The 13717-nt window shown below is 47.1% G+C and overlaps 1 pseudogene; it reads right to left on the bottom strand.

Annotated features, from left to right (window-relative positions):
- Window positions 1-1221: 1221 nt before the first annotated feature.
- Window positions 1222-2182, bottom strand: LOC102018692 (annotated as a pseudogene).
- Between the last annotated feature and the right edge of the window lie 11535 nt (window positions 2183-13717).

Below are 13717 nucleotides of genomic sequence, written 5' to 3'. Positions count from 1 at the left end.
ATTTCTTATGCAAAATCCAAAAAGAAAAGAAAAGAAACCATATTAAAGCCTGTGGGGGAAAGGGTGGGATGGATATATTCCACGGATGATAATAAGGAGCTTTTGACCTTCACACTGCTTGCTGGGCTCTCACAGTGGTCCTCCTGGGTTTCAGCAGCAGAATCTCAAACACCCCTAAGTCTAGAGGCATAATGTTTCATTCCTTTTCTATTCTGCTTACTACATTTTAATATTAAAATATATATATATATATATATACATTCTTAGAAATCATTTTAAAGATGCTGAATGAAACAGATATCATCATAGAGTCCCCCATAAGCGTATACACGTTCAGATGCATAATCTGAATAGTACAGTACAGAATTTAATTCTTTTCAAATTGGTTATAATTTGTTTTGTTTTGTCTTGTTTTTTTGAGACAGTGTCTCACTATGTAGTACAGGCTGGCCTTGAACTCATGGCAATCATCCTGCCTCAGCCTCCTGAGTACTGAGATCACTGGTGTGTGCCACCATACCAGGACAATGTTGTGTAGCAATGTAGTCAATCTCTTTGTTAGAACTCAGCCAGTGACTGTATCCTCTTTTTCCTGTTTATGAGTCCTAAGCCTAATAAACACTAAAAAGGATGTGACACTGAAAGTGTTTTTAGAGTATTGTGGAGAGAACTCAGCCTCAGACTCCCAGGAAAATGCCCTTTCATTACGCTACACCCCCAGCCCAATGCATAAAGTTGATTTATTTTTTTTTTTTTAGAGAATGAAGTGAATTTTATTTCTTAACACATGAATATTTTGTTTAAAAGGCATATGTCTTTTTTTTTTTTGGTTTTTCTCCGGTACTGGGAACCGAACTCACGACCTTGCGCTTGCCAGGCAGGCGCTTTTGCCGCTGAGCTAAATCCCCAGCCCCCATATGTCATTTTTAAATGTCCTTTAATTTTTCTATACCTAAGACTCATATCTTGATTTTTACACAAAGCCTTTGTATCTTATTTTCTTTATCTATCATTATATCATACTTCTGAATTTTGAATGGCTGTAAGGGAAAAGAAAGAAATGTCTATCTTTAGACTGCTTAGAGAGTATTTTTATAGTCAGTGATGGTTTCATAGGTAAACTAAGCCCTATAAAGCTGAACTTCTTTATGGATAATACCATTAAGCAAGAATGTAGTACATGATCAGCCAATGTATGGATGTCTAAATAAATTCAATAAAAATCTTTAAAGTGTCTCTTTTTTTATTATTTAGGCTTATGTTGAAAATGGAAGTGAATTTTTCAAATGCTTTTTAGAAAGTAAATACTAATTAATGAATTTACTGTTATACTCAAAATCGTCTACGTTTAAGGTGAGAATCTTTGCCAATAGAAAGGTGTCGCTCCAAATCGCGAATGGTATTACGAAGAAGTGCAATTTCCTTGTTTTTTTCTTCTTGAAGATGTTGAAGCTTCCTTCTGTAGGTATTTTGTGGGGAAATAGCGTCTGGGTAGGGTTTTGATTTAGTCTGAACTCTTACTAGTTTGGCATCAAACTCCAGCGGTATTTTGAGTATTTCATTTTGCTTTTCCTTTTCTTGAGTTACTAACTTTGCATTTAACTCTGAAATTTCCATCTCCTTTTCTTTATTAGATCTTTGTGCTTTTCTTCATTTAATTCAACTTTTTTCTGCATATCTTGATAAAGTCTGCTTATTTCTATCTTATGTTCCTCCTCCTTGATTTTCATTTCATGGGCAAGTTTGGTGATATTATTCTTATATTTCTGTCCTCGAGATTTTAGCTTTTCCTTTGTTGTATCAGCATTTCCTTTTAGGTGTTCATTTTCAGCTTTCAAATTGTGTTGGTATTCCATAGTCTGTGGTAGCCCTTTTATCATATCGTGAAGAGCAGCACATTCTTTTTTAAAGGAGACTTCCTTTGTTTGGATTACTTTTAATAAACAGGTGGTCTTTTCCAGCTGAATCTCCAGTACGTTATTCTTTCCACGGTTTCTATTATTTTCTGTAGTCCCAGCTACTCACGTGGCTGAGGCAAGACAACCTCATGAGCTCAGTAGCTCTTGATCCCCTGGGCAACACAGTAAGGCCCTATCTTTTCTGTATGTGAGCAATCCTTTCTAAGTTTGTCAATAGTCACACTGCCAACCTTTCTTGTACATCCTTCGCTGCTTGGATCCATGCTTGAATGTCATCCTCAGTTCCTCAAGCTGTTCTGATCATTTTACCAGATATTACCATATTATCTCCATTCTTCACCATTAGTTTTCATTCTATTTAAGTAAAAATCGCTCAGAAAAAAATCTACCTGTTAGAGAAAGAAGTAAAAAATATAGATGAAGCATCCCTAACCTAAAAATCCAAAATCTAAAATGCTCCAAATCTGACTCTGACTTTTTGTGCCCCAAAAGATTTTGGATTTTTAGTTCAGAGTTTTAATTTTTGGATTAGAAATGTCCAACAGGTAAAATTTAATGCAAATATCCCAAAATCTGGGCGAAAAAAAAAAAATCCCAAATCGGAAGCACTTCTGGTCCTAAACGTTTCAGATTAAGGGCTACTTAACAGGTAGCCATGGCTACATCTCAGAGTCTGTCCTCTGCCACCAAGCTGCCATTTGAAATAGGGAAGGGAAGAAGGAAGGCAGCCCTGAGCTGGGAATGGGATGTACAGCGGCTTAGGAGGGTTTGTTACGCTTGGCAGTGGAAGAGAGAACCAAGACGACGCGGCCCCACGTACAAACGGCAGATGGGGGCCAATAAGCCCTCAGCGCAGGGCGCAGGATCAAGGAGAGACCACCAGAGACCAGCTTGAAAGGAGGAGGGAACACCCCACACTGCGTCCCTGCACCGCGAGATGGCGCAGAGGAGAAACCCAAAGTGTGGAAATAGCACCAGATGACAGCGAGTCTCCTGGGACAGAGTCCCCGCTTGGCGGCTGCGGGGGACTGCAGCGTACCCCTCGCTGCCCGTGCTAGTCAGCTTGGGCTGCTACAGTAACATCCCCGGGCTGTGCCCTAAAGCACAGAAGTCTACGTTCTTGGTTCTGGGGGTCCAAGGCCAAGGTGCCGGCTGGCCTGCTTGGTTTCTGGGAAACACTCTCACCCCAGGGTACAGACAGCCATCCAATCTATGTGTCCTTACAAGGCCTCCACTGAGGCTGGAGAATGAAAGGGAGAGAAAGAAGAATCCAGCTAAGATCCCTTCGTCCCTCCTTCCACAGGCACTAATCCCATCAGCCCAGGACTCACCCTCTTTTTTTTTTTTTTTTTTTTTTGAGACAGGATCTCACTATGCAGTTCAGAATGGCCTTGAGCTCACTTTGTAGCCCAGGCTGGCCTCAAACTTTTTTTTTTTTTTTTTGCTTTTTTTGCAGGTACCGGGAATCGAACTCAAGACCTTGCACTTGCCAGGCAGGCGCTGTGCCGCTGATCTAAATCCCCAGCCCCCCTGGCCTCAAACTCACAGTGATCCTCCTGCCTCAGTCTCCTGAATGCTGGGATTACAGGCATGCGCCACCACGCCTGGCCACTCTCTTGAAGAGACCTCATCTAACCCTAACTGTCCCCCACTGGGCTCTAGGGCTTCAAATCTGAATGATGGAGGGAAGTATAAGCACTCAGCCCATGATACAACTGCATGCCATGAAACAACCAAAAGGCATCAGTGCTATTTCTCACACATCCATGAGGTTCACTGATCTCATCTGTACTCACACGTGCACTTGGGGCCCAGCTAAGGCTCAGCTCACCTAGACTAGTTCTGCATGTCTGCCTCCTCTCGGTCGGTAGTAGAAGAGGAGCAAGAGCAAGGCATAGTGGTGCATGCCGTCATCCCAGCACTCAGGAGGCTGAGGCAGGAGGATCACTGTGAGATTGAGGCCAGCCTGGGCTATATAAGTGAGTTCAAGTCCAGTCTGAACTGCGTAATGAGACCCTGTCTAAAGAAAAGGAGCAAGAAATGGAAAAAAACCCTTTTCAACATCTGGTTGTTAATTACCCTTGGGCCAGTTCACATGTAGAGCCATCCAATTACCCCACCACTGCTTCTGGACAGAACTAAGATGAGCTCCCCTCTTGGCAGAAGCTTCCACATCCCTCTGGATAGCACTGGAAAATGTTCAGACTCTTGCTGGCTTGTTTTGTGATGATGCTGTAAAATAGTATACAACATATAACCTGGGTGTGGTAGTGCACATCTGTGATCCCAGCTACTTGGAAGGCTGAGGCAGGAGAGTCATAAATTTGAGGCTAGCTTAGCAAGATCCTGTCTCTAAATACAATTAAAGAAAGGACTGGGATATTTAGCCCAGCATTCCCTGCGTTCAATCTCCAGTACTACAAATACTAGTAATATTTACTCTATAATTTCCTTCTATTGATGAAGTAGTAAAACAACATATTAACCGTAGTTAAAGCAATCTTTTGTCATGTGGGAATATTTTAAGACTATAGTGTCCAATTAAATCAAGACTTTTAAGGTCTGGTAATATAGCTTACTGGTAGAACGTGTGCCCTGAGGTCAATACTTATCACACGTACACGTACACACACACACATGACAGGCAGGCCCAAACTAGCCTTGAACTTGCTATGTAGGCCAGAGTGGCTTGATGTGTGTGACTCTCAGCCTCCTGAGTGCTGGGATTATAGGCAGGTGTCACCATGCTCAGGCAAAAATAAAATTTTTTAAAGAGAGAGGGGCTGGAAGTGCCACTGAGTAGTAGAGGCCTTGCTTAGCATGCACAAGGCCCAGGGCTCCATCCTTAGCGGTGCAAGAAATTAAAAAAAAAAGTCATTGAGCAAGTCTGGCTCCTTGGGCTGCGCCTCTCAGGGTGCCGTCTTTCTGGAAGAGAGCTGGGAATGGCTCGATCAGAGAGAAGTATCACCCGGCCTCTGCGCAACGATTCTTTCTCCTGAGAAAGATAACACCACATGCGGAAGTTACAAGGTGTGGAGAAAGATGGAAACAAAGGCGCTTCTGTTATCCAGACATCATGGAAAATATTGTTTTAATATAGCTGGAGATTTAAAGAAAAATCTGGGGCCAGGAGCTTCTGAGTTGTCAGGATAAGTGAGAACAGGCAATCCCCTAAATGATAATAAACTAAGGTAGAAGAAATGTGTCTTTTCAGCACTAGAAACTGGTTGCACTAAAATATCAAATTTAGGGAAGTCCCAGAGAGTGAGGACTGGCATCTACGCCTGCAAAGTCGAGCCCAGCGATCCCTTTACCTCACTGCGTCCCCTCCTGCTGAGAGGGGAGAGCCCACAGTCGCCCCTGTCACAACCAGCGCACTCCGTGTGCAGGGCAGGGCACGACAGGGCAGGGCAGCCCCTCTCGGCCAGAGGAGGCCGGGGCAGGAAATGGACAAAGCTCTGCGCAGGAGCAGCCGAGGGAAGGCGCTTCATCAGCACAGGGAAGCCACGGTCCTGTTCTAACCAGGAGTAAACCCCATGTCCGACCTCCCAGGAAGCCTGCCTCTGCTTCTCCAGCTGTAAAATGGGCCGTTTGGGTCCGGCGGGTGGGAGGTGGGCCGGTGGGCGCTGAATGCCTAGCGGAATGCTGCCTGCCAGCCACTCAGCTCAGACCGCACCCTCCAAAGCAGACCAGATGGGGTGGGTGGACTCCAGGCAGACGAGGTCCAGCCAGGCAGAAAGAGGCGAAAACCCGCCAGCAGGCTCAGCGCTTGGGGGAGGGTGCGGGGTTCCGCGGGGCAGCGATCCCGGCCCGGCCCGGCCTGCCGCGGCGGAGGGGGTCCACGTCGGTGGGTCAGTGGCTCCCGGGCAGACGCCGAGGGGCCGGGTGGCGGCCTGTGAGCGCAGAGACCCGAGGGAGGCAGGGGCGCCTGCGAGACCGCGCTCCCGGCTGAGCGGGGCGCAGGGGTAACCGGGCGGGAGTCGGGTTGGCTGATCCGCACTCGCAGCTCGATCCCGAGGCCGGACTTCCCAGCGAAACTACGAGGAAATGAAGTTTCATCCAAACGCCGCCAAACAAAGCGTCTTCCATGCTATGCTCCTTCGGTGCCTTTTGTCATTTATTCCATTATTAACCTGGGGTGATTCCGAAAAAAATGCAACTTAGAAGACACCCTTCAGCTGTATCAGAAAATCACCCCAACCTATAGAAAAAGACAAACACAAAAGGAAGCCCAGAAGGAAATGAGTCTATCGCGATGCTCCGAAAGTAATAACGGCCCCGCCTCCGCCCAGCTGGGCCCATTTTCTCCTTATCTGCCCGCTCGCCTGGCGTTTTCTATCGGTAGATGGACACTGGAGTGAATGCTACAAAAGTCTACTTTTATACTAAGAAGGAATTCAATAAAAATGAAATACATAAAAGCCCAGAGCTTACAGATTTTTATTATGATTCGATTCAACCAGGCTTTAAAAAATTCCCTGATGTTGTGAGAAGGGTTCGCCACGCGTCTTACAGGACGGGATAGGTGTCAGGAACACAACTGACGTCTACACAAAGAGAATCCCTCCTGAAGATCAAAGCCCACCTTTCCGAGGAACCAGAGCGAGCTCAACCTGACCCCCTGAGCCTTGGGACAGCTCACATTCTGTCAGTCCCCACGACAATGGGAGACGCCAAGGAGGTGGGCCTGAGCGCGCCAGTTTATGAATCTTTCATGAAGCATTTGCTACCTAAGCAACGGTCATCTGCTTGAGGCTCAAAGAGATGGATGAGGGGCCTTGGGCGTCAGCAGAGAACCAGGCAGATGGCAATTGTGACAGTAAATAATCATGATGCTCTGCATTTCTGTGGTCTCCACAATTCAAGGGTCTCAGAATACAGCAGAATTCTTGGGCAAGGGCATCTTGTTCATCCTTCCAGTGTCTTGCCCAGAGCTCCGATGACACCAGCTCCTCGTGTGAGCTCCGGGGCCTGGCTCCGGAGGGCACTGCTGTGTTGCCCCTGGCGCACACTCACAGGGGGCAGAGCTACTGTTATAGGCAGCTGAGTTAGATAGAAATATTATAGGCAGTCAGACAGGGCCAGGCTCTCCAAGCAGCCAATATGAAAGACAATATACCTTGTGAATGGAGACGTATTTGCTGCAGGTCAGACCTCAAGACAAAAAACTAAACAAATGCACCCACATACCTCCCTAGGGATGGATGTCAGGGACTGAAACTCTAAATAGGTAGCAACCACCTTAAAAAAGCCAGGAAGAGTCAGTAGCCCAATCCCGTACAGGAAAAGCCCCTGTTCTGTATTCAAACTCACTTGCTACATGACTCACTTCCCCATTTGATTCGAATTTAATGAATTACCTGAACAATTACACTTGTAATCTCATTGGCTGACCATAGTTTTGTCCCACCTCATGCCCACTTTGTAATTTCACATTTTCCCCCTATGTTGGACCCACCTCACCTCTGGTTTTGCCCTACAAAGTCCCTGGGAAGGGCAAGGTCCTTGGCAACCCACTCGGGCCCCCTTCTGTCCCTCTCTTAGAAGCTTTCTTTCCCTCAATAAATATATTCTGCTCTTAACTTCCGTTGTTCCTAAAATTCATTCTTCGATTTTAGAGAACACGAACTTGTCCCAGATGTCGTTCAGGTTGGGAGTTTCTTTCCCCTGTATCACTAGGGCGCTGGCTTCTGCGCTGTCCAGGGAGGAAAGCAGGCGTTGAGGAGAAGGGGCGGAGGACACTCTGAGCTCCAGAGCCTTCTGCGGGACATATGAAAGCACAGAGAAGCAGCCAAAGGCAGGCGGAGTGCCGGAGGCAGCAGTGGGGTGCGGGAGTGCAGCCCTGGCAGGGAATGGTCACTTTGGCCACCCGAAGGAGCTAGCCGGTACAAACCACGCTGATACCGACCCGTCGCGGAGGGACGCGGGCGTGAGGACGCCTCCTCCTGGAGTCCACACTGTCAGTGGCAAATCTCTTGGAAGCAGCCTCGGAGGTGCTGCTTCCTCTTCTTAGCTCTTAGGAGGGGACTTGGTACGGGAGAGTGAGCGGCTCTCACCTCTCCATCACCGTTCGACCCTGTGACGGAGCAGCTGGTACCCAGCAGCACTGAGACTTCCGGATGTGGCCGGGGAGAAGAGGACCTGTTACTGAGCAAGACTGAGAATGTCCGAGAGGAGGTGGCGGGGACCCCGCTCACCCTGCCCCGGGGTGGACTCAGGTTCGCTGAGTCACAGAAAAAGAACTTCAAGTTGGGCAGGGGACAGTGTGAGGGACCTAAGAGAGAGAACGGCACGGCGCCCTGGGGAGAGGTGCGGCTGAGTCCCGCGTCTGGGTACTCCTCCTGGGCTGAGCAGGGGCCGCGTGAGTGAAGTCAGAGATGGAGGTTTGCAGGGAAGAGCAAGGCACAGGTTAAAGGACTGGCCCAGAGCCCAACTGCAGGCTCACTGTGTGCTTAGTCCCTTGGGAGGTTTTTGATTTTTTTTTTTTTTTTCTTAACCCGTTTGCAGTACACAGTGATTACCTTGCTGGCGGGGAGCTGGCGCACACGGCACGTCTTAGTTCTCTCTCCGGCCTGGCCCCTCCTGGAGGCCCGTGCACCTCTTGCTGAGAGCCTTGCGAGGTTTCTCAGCGTGACTTGGGAGAAAGAGAGCCACAGTCACCCTGGGTAACTTCCGTGTCCAGAAGCTGCTGTGTTTCCTCAAAAGTACAATTTTTTTTTTGTACCCGGAATCGAACTCAGGACCTTGTGCTTGCCAGGCAAACGCTTATGCTGCCGAGCTATATCCCTGGCCCCTCAAGAGTACAATTTTAAACTTATGATTTCCTTGTTGCCTTCCTAGCGGCCCTTATTGCTTTCTGTCCTACCCCAACCCAAACCTCAGCGCTGGGCAAAAAGGACAGAGGGGAAATGGAGTCTTCTTTCAGTTTTCCTTGCCCTCGAAGGCAAATGCCTTACACACTGGTCACAGGAATATTAATGGACTTGTCCTTGTATCAGAAGATTTTAGGCTGGGTGTGGTAGTGCATGCCTGCAGTCCCAAAACCTGGGAGGCTGAGGCAGGAGGATCACTGCAAGTTCAAGGCTGGCCTGAACTGCATAATGAGCCCCTGTCTCAAAAAGACAAAAAAAAAAAAAGTTAATCAAAAGATTCTAGGTCTTGGCCCAGGATGTAGCTCAGCAGCACAGTGCCTGCCTGGCAAGCCCGAGGCCCTGGGTTCAATTCCCAGTACCAAAAAAAAAAAAAAAAAAAAAAGATGAATTAAAGATTCTAGGTCTCTCTGAAGCTGTGTGGATCCCATATCTCTAAGAAGCCCAGTGCAGCCACACCAGCCGGCTCCCGCTCTTCTCCCTGGCCTCTCTCTCCCTTCACAAAACTGCTTTATTCTCATCTCCCTGGGGGAGAAAATAAACTCTTCTCTGAGTAGAAAAGCTGGAACTACCCCTACCCATGCAGACGCTTAACAATGACCTTATTCCTGACATCCCGAGAACAAAGGGGGTGGTGTCTTCAGGTCCTTCCAAACTCAGACAACATCCAAAATAAGCAAGCAGAATTGAAGGGGTTTTTGTTTGTTTGTTTGTTTGTTTGAGACAGAGTCTCACTATGCAGTTCAGGCTGGCCTTGAACTCACTTTGTAGCCCAGGCTGGCCTCAAACTCACAACGATCCTCTTGCCTCAGCCTCCTGAGTGCTGGGATTATAGGTGTGTGCCATCACGCCGGTTTGAAGGGCTTTTCAAACGAGACAAATTTCTCCACTTCCTGTTTGCATGTTTTAAGTACTTATTAGGCAGTCAGAAAACTGGCCTTGAAATAACGAATGAGGGCCAGCGGAGAGCAGCAGACAAATCATTAAAGAAAAAAATGAGCACCTTTTTTCTATAAAAGTCCTATTTAGGACTCAATTACACCCTCCTACGCATCAGCATAGCCATAAGTAAACCTAGGTGTCGTTAACTCAAGATAGGAGGAATCCTCCGTCCAGAGTGTTCCAAAAATGTAACTGTTCCTCAAAGGCGATGACCTACAGCGGCTCTGCAGCTCTGTGAACCTACAGCAGAGGAAACCCAAGCGCTATGGAGCGGTCGAGCTCCGCCACCTAGTGGCTAAAAGTGAAATGACCCCGAGGGCTCCGTCAACAGATTGCAAATAGCCGAGTTCCACACACCATACAATAATCATTAACTAAACGGTTTCCGCAAGTCTGCTGCCAACGAGCAGTGGAAGTCGGAATCTGGGGGAAAAAATCCAATTTTGAAACATCTTTTTTGTTGAGCCTCACAGGCATGAATGAAAGACTCTTAAATTGCTTGCTCAAATGAGCCTGTCTGGTTACCAGAGATACATAAAAACAGCAGGTATTAAGTATGCAAACCTCTTTGGTCCTATGAAAACCCCAGCCACCTATCCACGCTACGCAGAGCTCTGTTGGTGAAACAATTACAAGACAAAAAAGGAGAGTACGACCAGGTCACTCTGAGAGCCACTTGTGAGTGAATTTAAGTAATTATGGTCTGTAAGAGTCTCCCTGCAAGAGTGGTCATGGACGTTTGCGAATCAGATCCCCCTTGCCTAGCAAGCACGTCTTTCATTTCTCCCTCCTCGGCGAGTTAAAATGCACTTCAGTATATTAAAGCTCTGCTGTAACGAACTTTAACTTTGCTTAACTCAGCATCTCTCCAATTCCTCTGACTTCTGAATAGGTCAAGGGTTTTCTTAGGTAGTTTCTGTTCTTGGGATTTTAAAACAATTGTTATTTGATGGGATTTTTAAAATATAATCCAGAGAACCTATAAAACACAAACTGAGAGCCAGGCATGGTGGCCCACACCCATAATCCCGGCACTTGGGAGGCTGAGACAGGAGGATCACAGTGAGTTTGTGGCCAGCCTGAGCTAAAAAGTGAGCTCAAGTCCAGCCTGAACTGCAGAGGGAGACCCTGTCTCAAAAAAAGACATAAAACACAAGTTGATATGCAAATACAGTCTCAATTCTTTGTCTAGCTGGGTGGTGTTTCAGACAGTTATCTAAACTCTGTGTTCCTTGGTTTCTTCAGGTGTAAGCCAAAAACAAAATGGTAGAGGGAAAAAAATACCTTACTGCTGCCTTTTTTTCTGAAATAATGTCTCACTGTGTAGTCCAGGCTGGCTTTAAACTCATATGTCCCCTAGGTGGGCCTGGAACCCATGGTAATCTTCCTGCCTCAGCCTCTGGAGTTCCAGGATTACAGGTGTCCATCACTTCCCTCTCCACTTCCCTCTGCCATTTCTAAGCCATTGCTCCTCATGTCCAGTTCTAACAGCCTTACACTGTGTGTTATCTAAGATCACCCATGCGAGCCCTTGAAAGGAGCCAACTGACAACACACACTCACTCCCTCCCCCTCCTCAAACCCAATCAGGCTATGAAATAATAACAAGGGGTATTAACTCAGAAGGAGCGAAAAGAATAGGAGAAGGAGCAGTCAAAGACACTTAACTTCAAAACAAGTCTGAAGGCAAATTAGGCAGAGAAATAACTACAATTACAAAGTACATAGAACATATTTTCGTTTTCTTCTTCATTTTTATTTTTATTTTTATTTTTTTATTTATTTATTTTTGGTTTTTCTCCGGTACCGGGAACCGAACTCACGACCTTGCGCTTGCCAGGCAGGCGCTTTGCCGCTGAGCTAAATCCCCAGCCCCCATTTTTATTTTTTATTAGTGCATGTGTGCAGGACATGATGATCACAGTACTCGAGGGCGTGTTGGTACATGTGCAAAAGACCTCTCTCCCTACTTGTTATTAGTGATCATTTTGTTTGTTTGTTTGTTTGTTTGTTTTGGGGTTTTTGTACCAGGAATTGAACTCGGGACCTCATGCTTGCCAGGCAGACGCGATTCCGCTGAGCTATATTCCCGGCCCTGGATCATTTATTTTGCCGTTCCTTTATCCTTCGGGTTTCCCATGTAAAAGAAACCACGCAGTATTGCATGTCTGGATTATCTCACTTAGCATCGTGCCCTGAAGATGCACCCATTCGCCTACAAATGACTCGGGTTTATCCTTCTCTGTGGCTAACTGGACGACTGCATTTTCCAAAGATGGTTGAAACATCACCTCCACCTGTGCTCTTCAGCAGCATGACTTTGACCTTCTCCCACCAGAAAGTGCAGTTGAGCCAGGAATAGTGGCCATATGTAATCCCAGTACTGGGGAGGCTGAGGCAGGAGGATTGGGAATTGGAGGCCAGCTGGGGCTACATAATGAGAACTGTCTCACAAAAAACAAATCAAAAGAAAAGTGTAGTTCCATTTCTGCCTCCTCAGGTCTGTTGGCCTTAATGGCTTTCTTTTGGGGGGGGGGAGGTTGGAGGGGGCGTTTCCCAGTAATAGGAATTGGACTCCTGACTTTGCACTTGCCAGGCAGGCGCTGTACCACTGAGCTATATCTCCAGCACCTCTTAATGGCTTTCTTATAATCCATAGATACCTGTGATTCTGCCTTGTCCTCAGAGCTCTCTCTTAGGTCCCAGCCACCATGCAGTGAGGAAGCCCACACCACATGAAGCAGCCATGAGACGGGGCTCTCATGCACTGGTCTAGTGAGCACAGCCTAAGCCTTGAGTTGTCCCAGCCAGGAAGTAGACAAGGGAGAAGAAAAGCCTCAGCCAGAAACCTCATCCCTGAACACTTTCTCAAAAATCATATCCAGCTGGGCGTGGTGACAGCACTTGGGAGGCTGAGGCAGGAGGATCATTGTGCGTTTGAGGCCAACCTGGACTACAAAGTGAGCTCAAGGCCAGCCTGAACTGCATAGCAAGACCCTGTCTCAAAAAGACCAAAAAAAAAAAAATCATATCCACAGGAGGAAAATGGCAGAGTGATGATTGGCAGTAAAATCCAGCCTCTCCAAGATCCAGAATCCAGCCACAGGAAGACAACAAGTTGGTGAATCAAAAAAGAGAAATGGATCACCAGGAACTGGAAAGGAACTGACAGGAAAATTTGAAGCTACCAGAGAAATTGGAGAGATGGTCTACAAGGCAGAGAAAGGGGCAGAACAATCTGGATTCTCTGCTGTGCTCATGGCTCAAAGGGAGGGGATCCTGGCTCCAGAAAGGTAAGGTAGGTGCCCAGGGTTGGGACACCCAGGGAGAAATGGCAGCAGATTGGGCTGATACTGAGAGGAGTGCACAGGTGTGGTGAAGTGCTAAAGCAGCCCAGGGTTTTGCTCTAAAAAGATTTCTTCCACATGGCAGGCCACAGCCAGAGAGAGATTCCAGCACAGGCACCCATCATAAAACCAGAGAGTCCTTACTCAGGTACTGTTTTAGGAAGGAGCTGATGATTTAAATCTAGGCCAGAGAAAAGCTGGAAAAAAAACTCTTCACTTCAGGGATACAAGGGTTACCTTCCCATAGTGACTGGGTGAGAGACAGCCACAGGAGACAGCTGCAGACAGGGAGCAGGCTAGAAAGAGATCCCCTGAGGAGTTGAAGCTCAGACTGGGAAGGACAGGGTCCCTGCCTCCTGTGATGAGAAGCCAGACCTGGCTTCAGTTGCACTCAGAGAAGGCAGGGTCTGAAAATGCTAGCATTAAGTACTTGAACCTTTGCCCTGCTACTTACATCCAGCACAGATCTGAGGTCTACCAATGTGAGAAGGACAGGTCTCATCTTGGACATCACCACAGCCTGGGGTGAACAGAGGGGCCTCTGAGATGAGGGGTGGTGCAAACTCACAGGCTAGATAAGTTATGTGGAGAAAACTGAGACCTGCTAGACTCCAAAATTTGGATCCTGACCAGAAACCAT

The sequence above is a fragment of the Chinchilla lanigera genome, unplaced genomic scaffold, assembly GCF_000276665.1.
Source record: "Chinchilla lanigera isolate Chin_1 unplaced genomic scaffold, ChiLan1.0 scaffold00056, whole genome shotgun sequence".
Taxonomy (NCBI): domain Eukaryota; kingdom Metazoa; phylum Chordata; class Mammalia; order Rodentia; family Chinchillidae; genus Chinchilla; species Chinchilla lanigera.
Note: the sequence above shows the minus strand (reverse complement) of the source record. Positions and strands in the feature narration are given on the sequence as shown.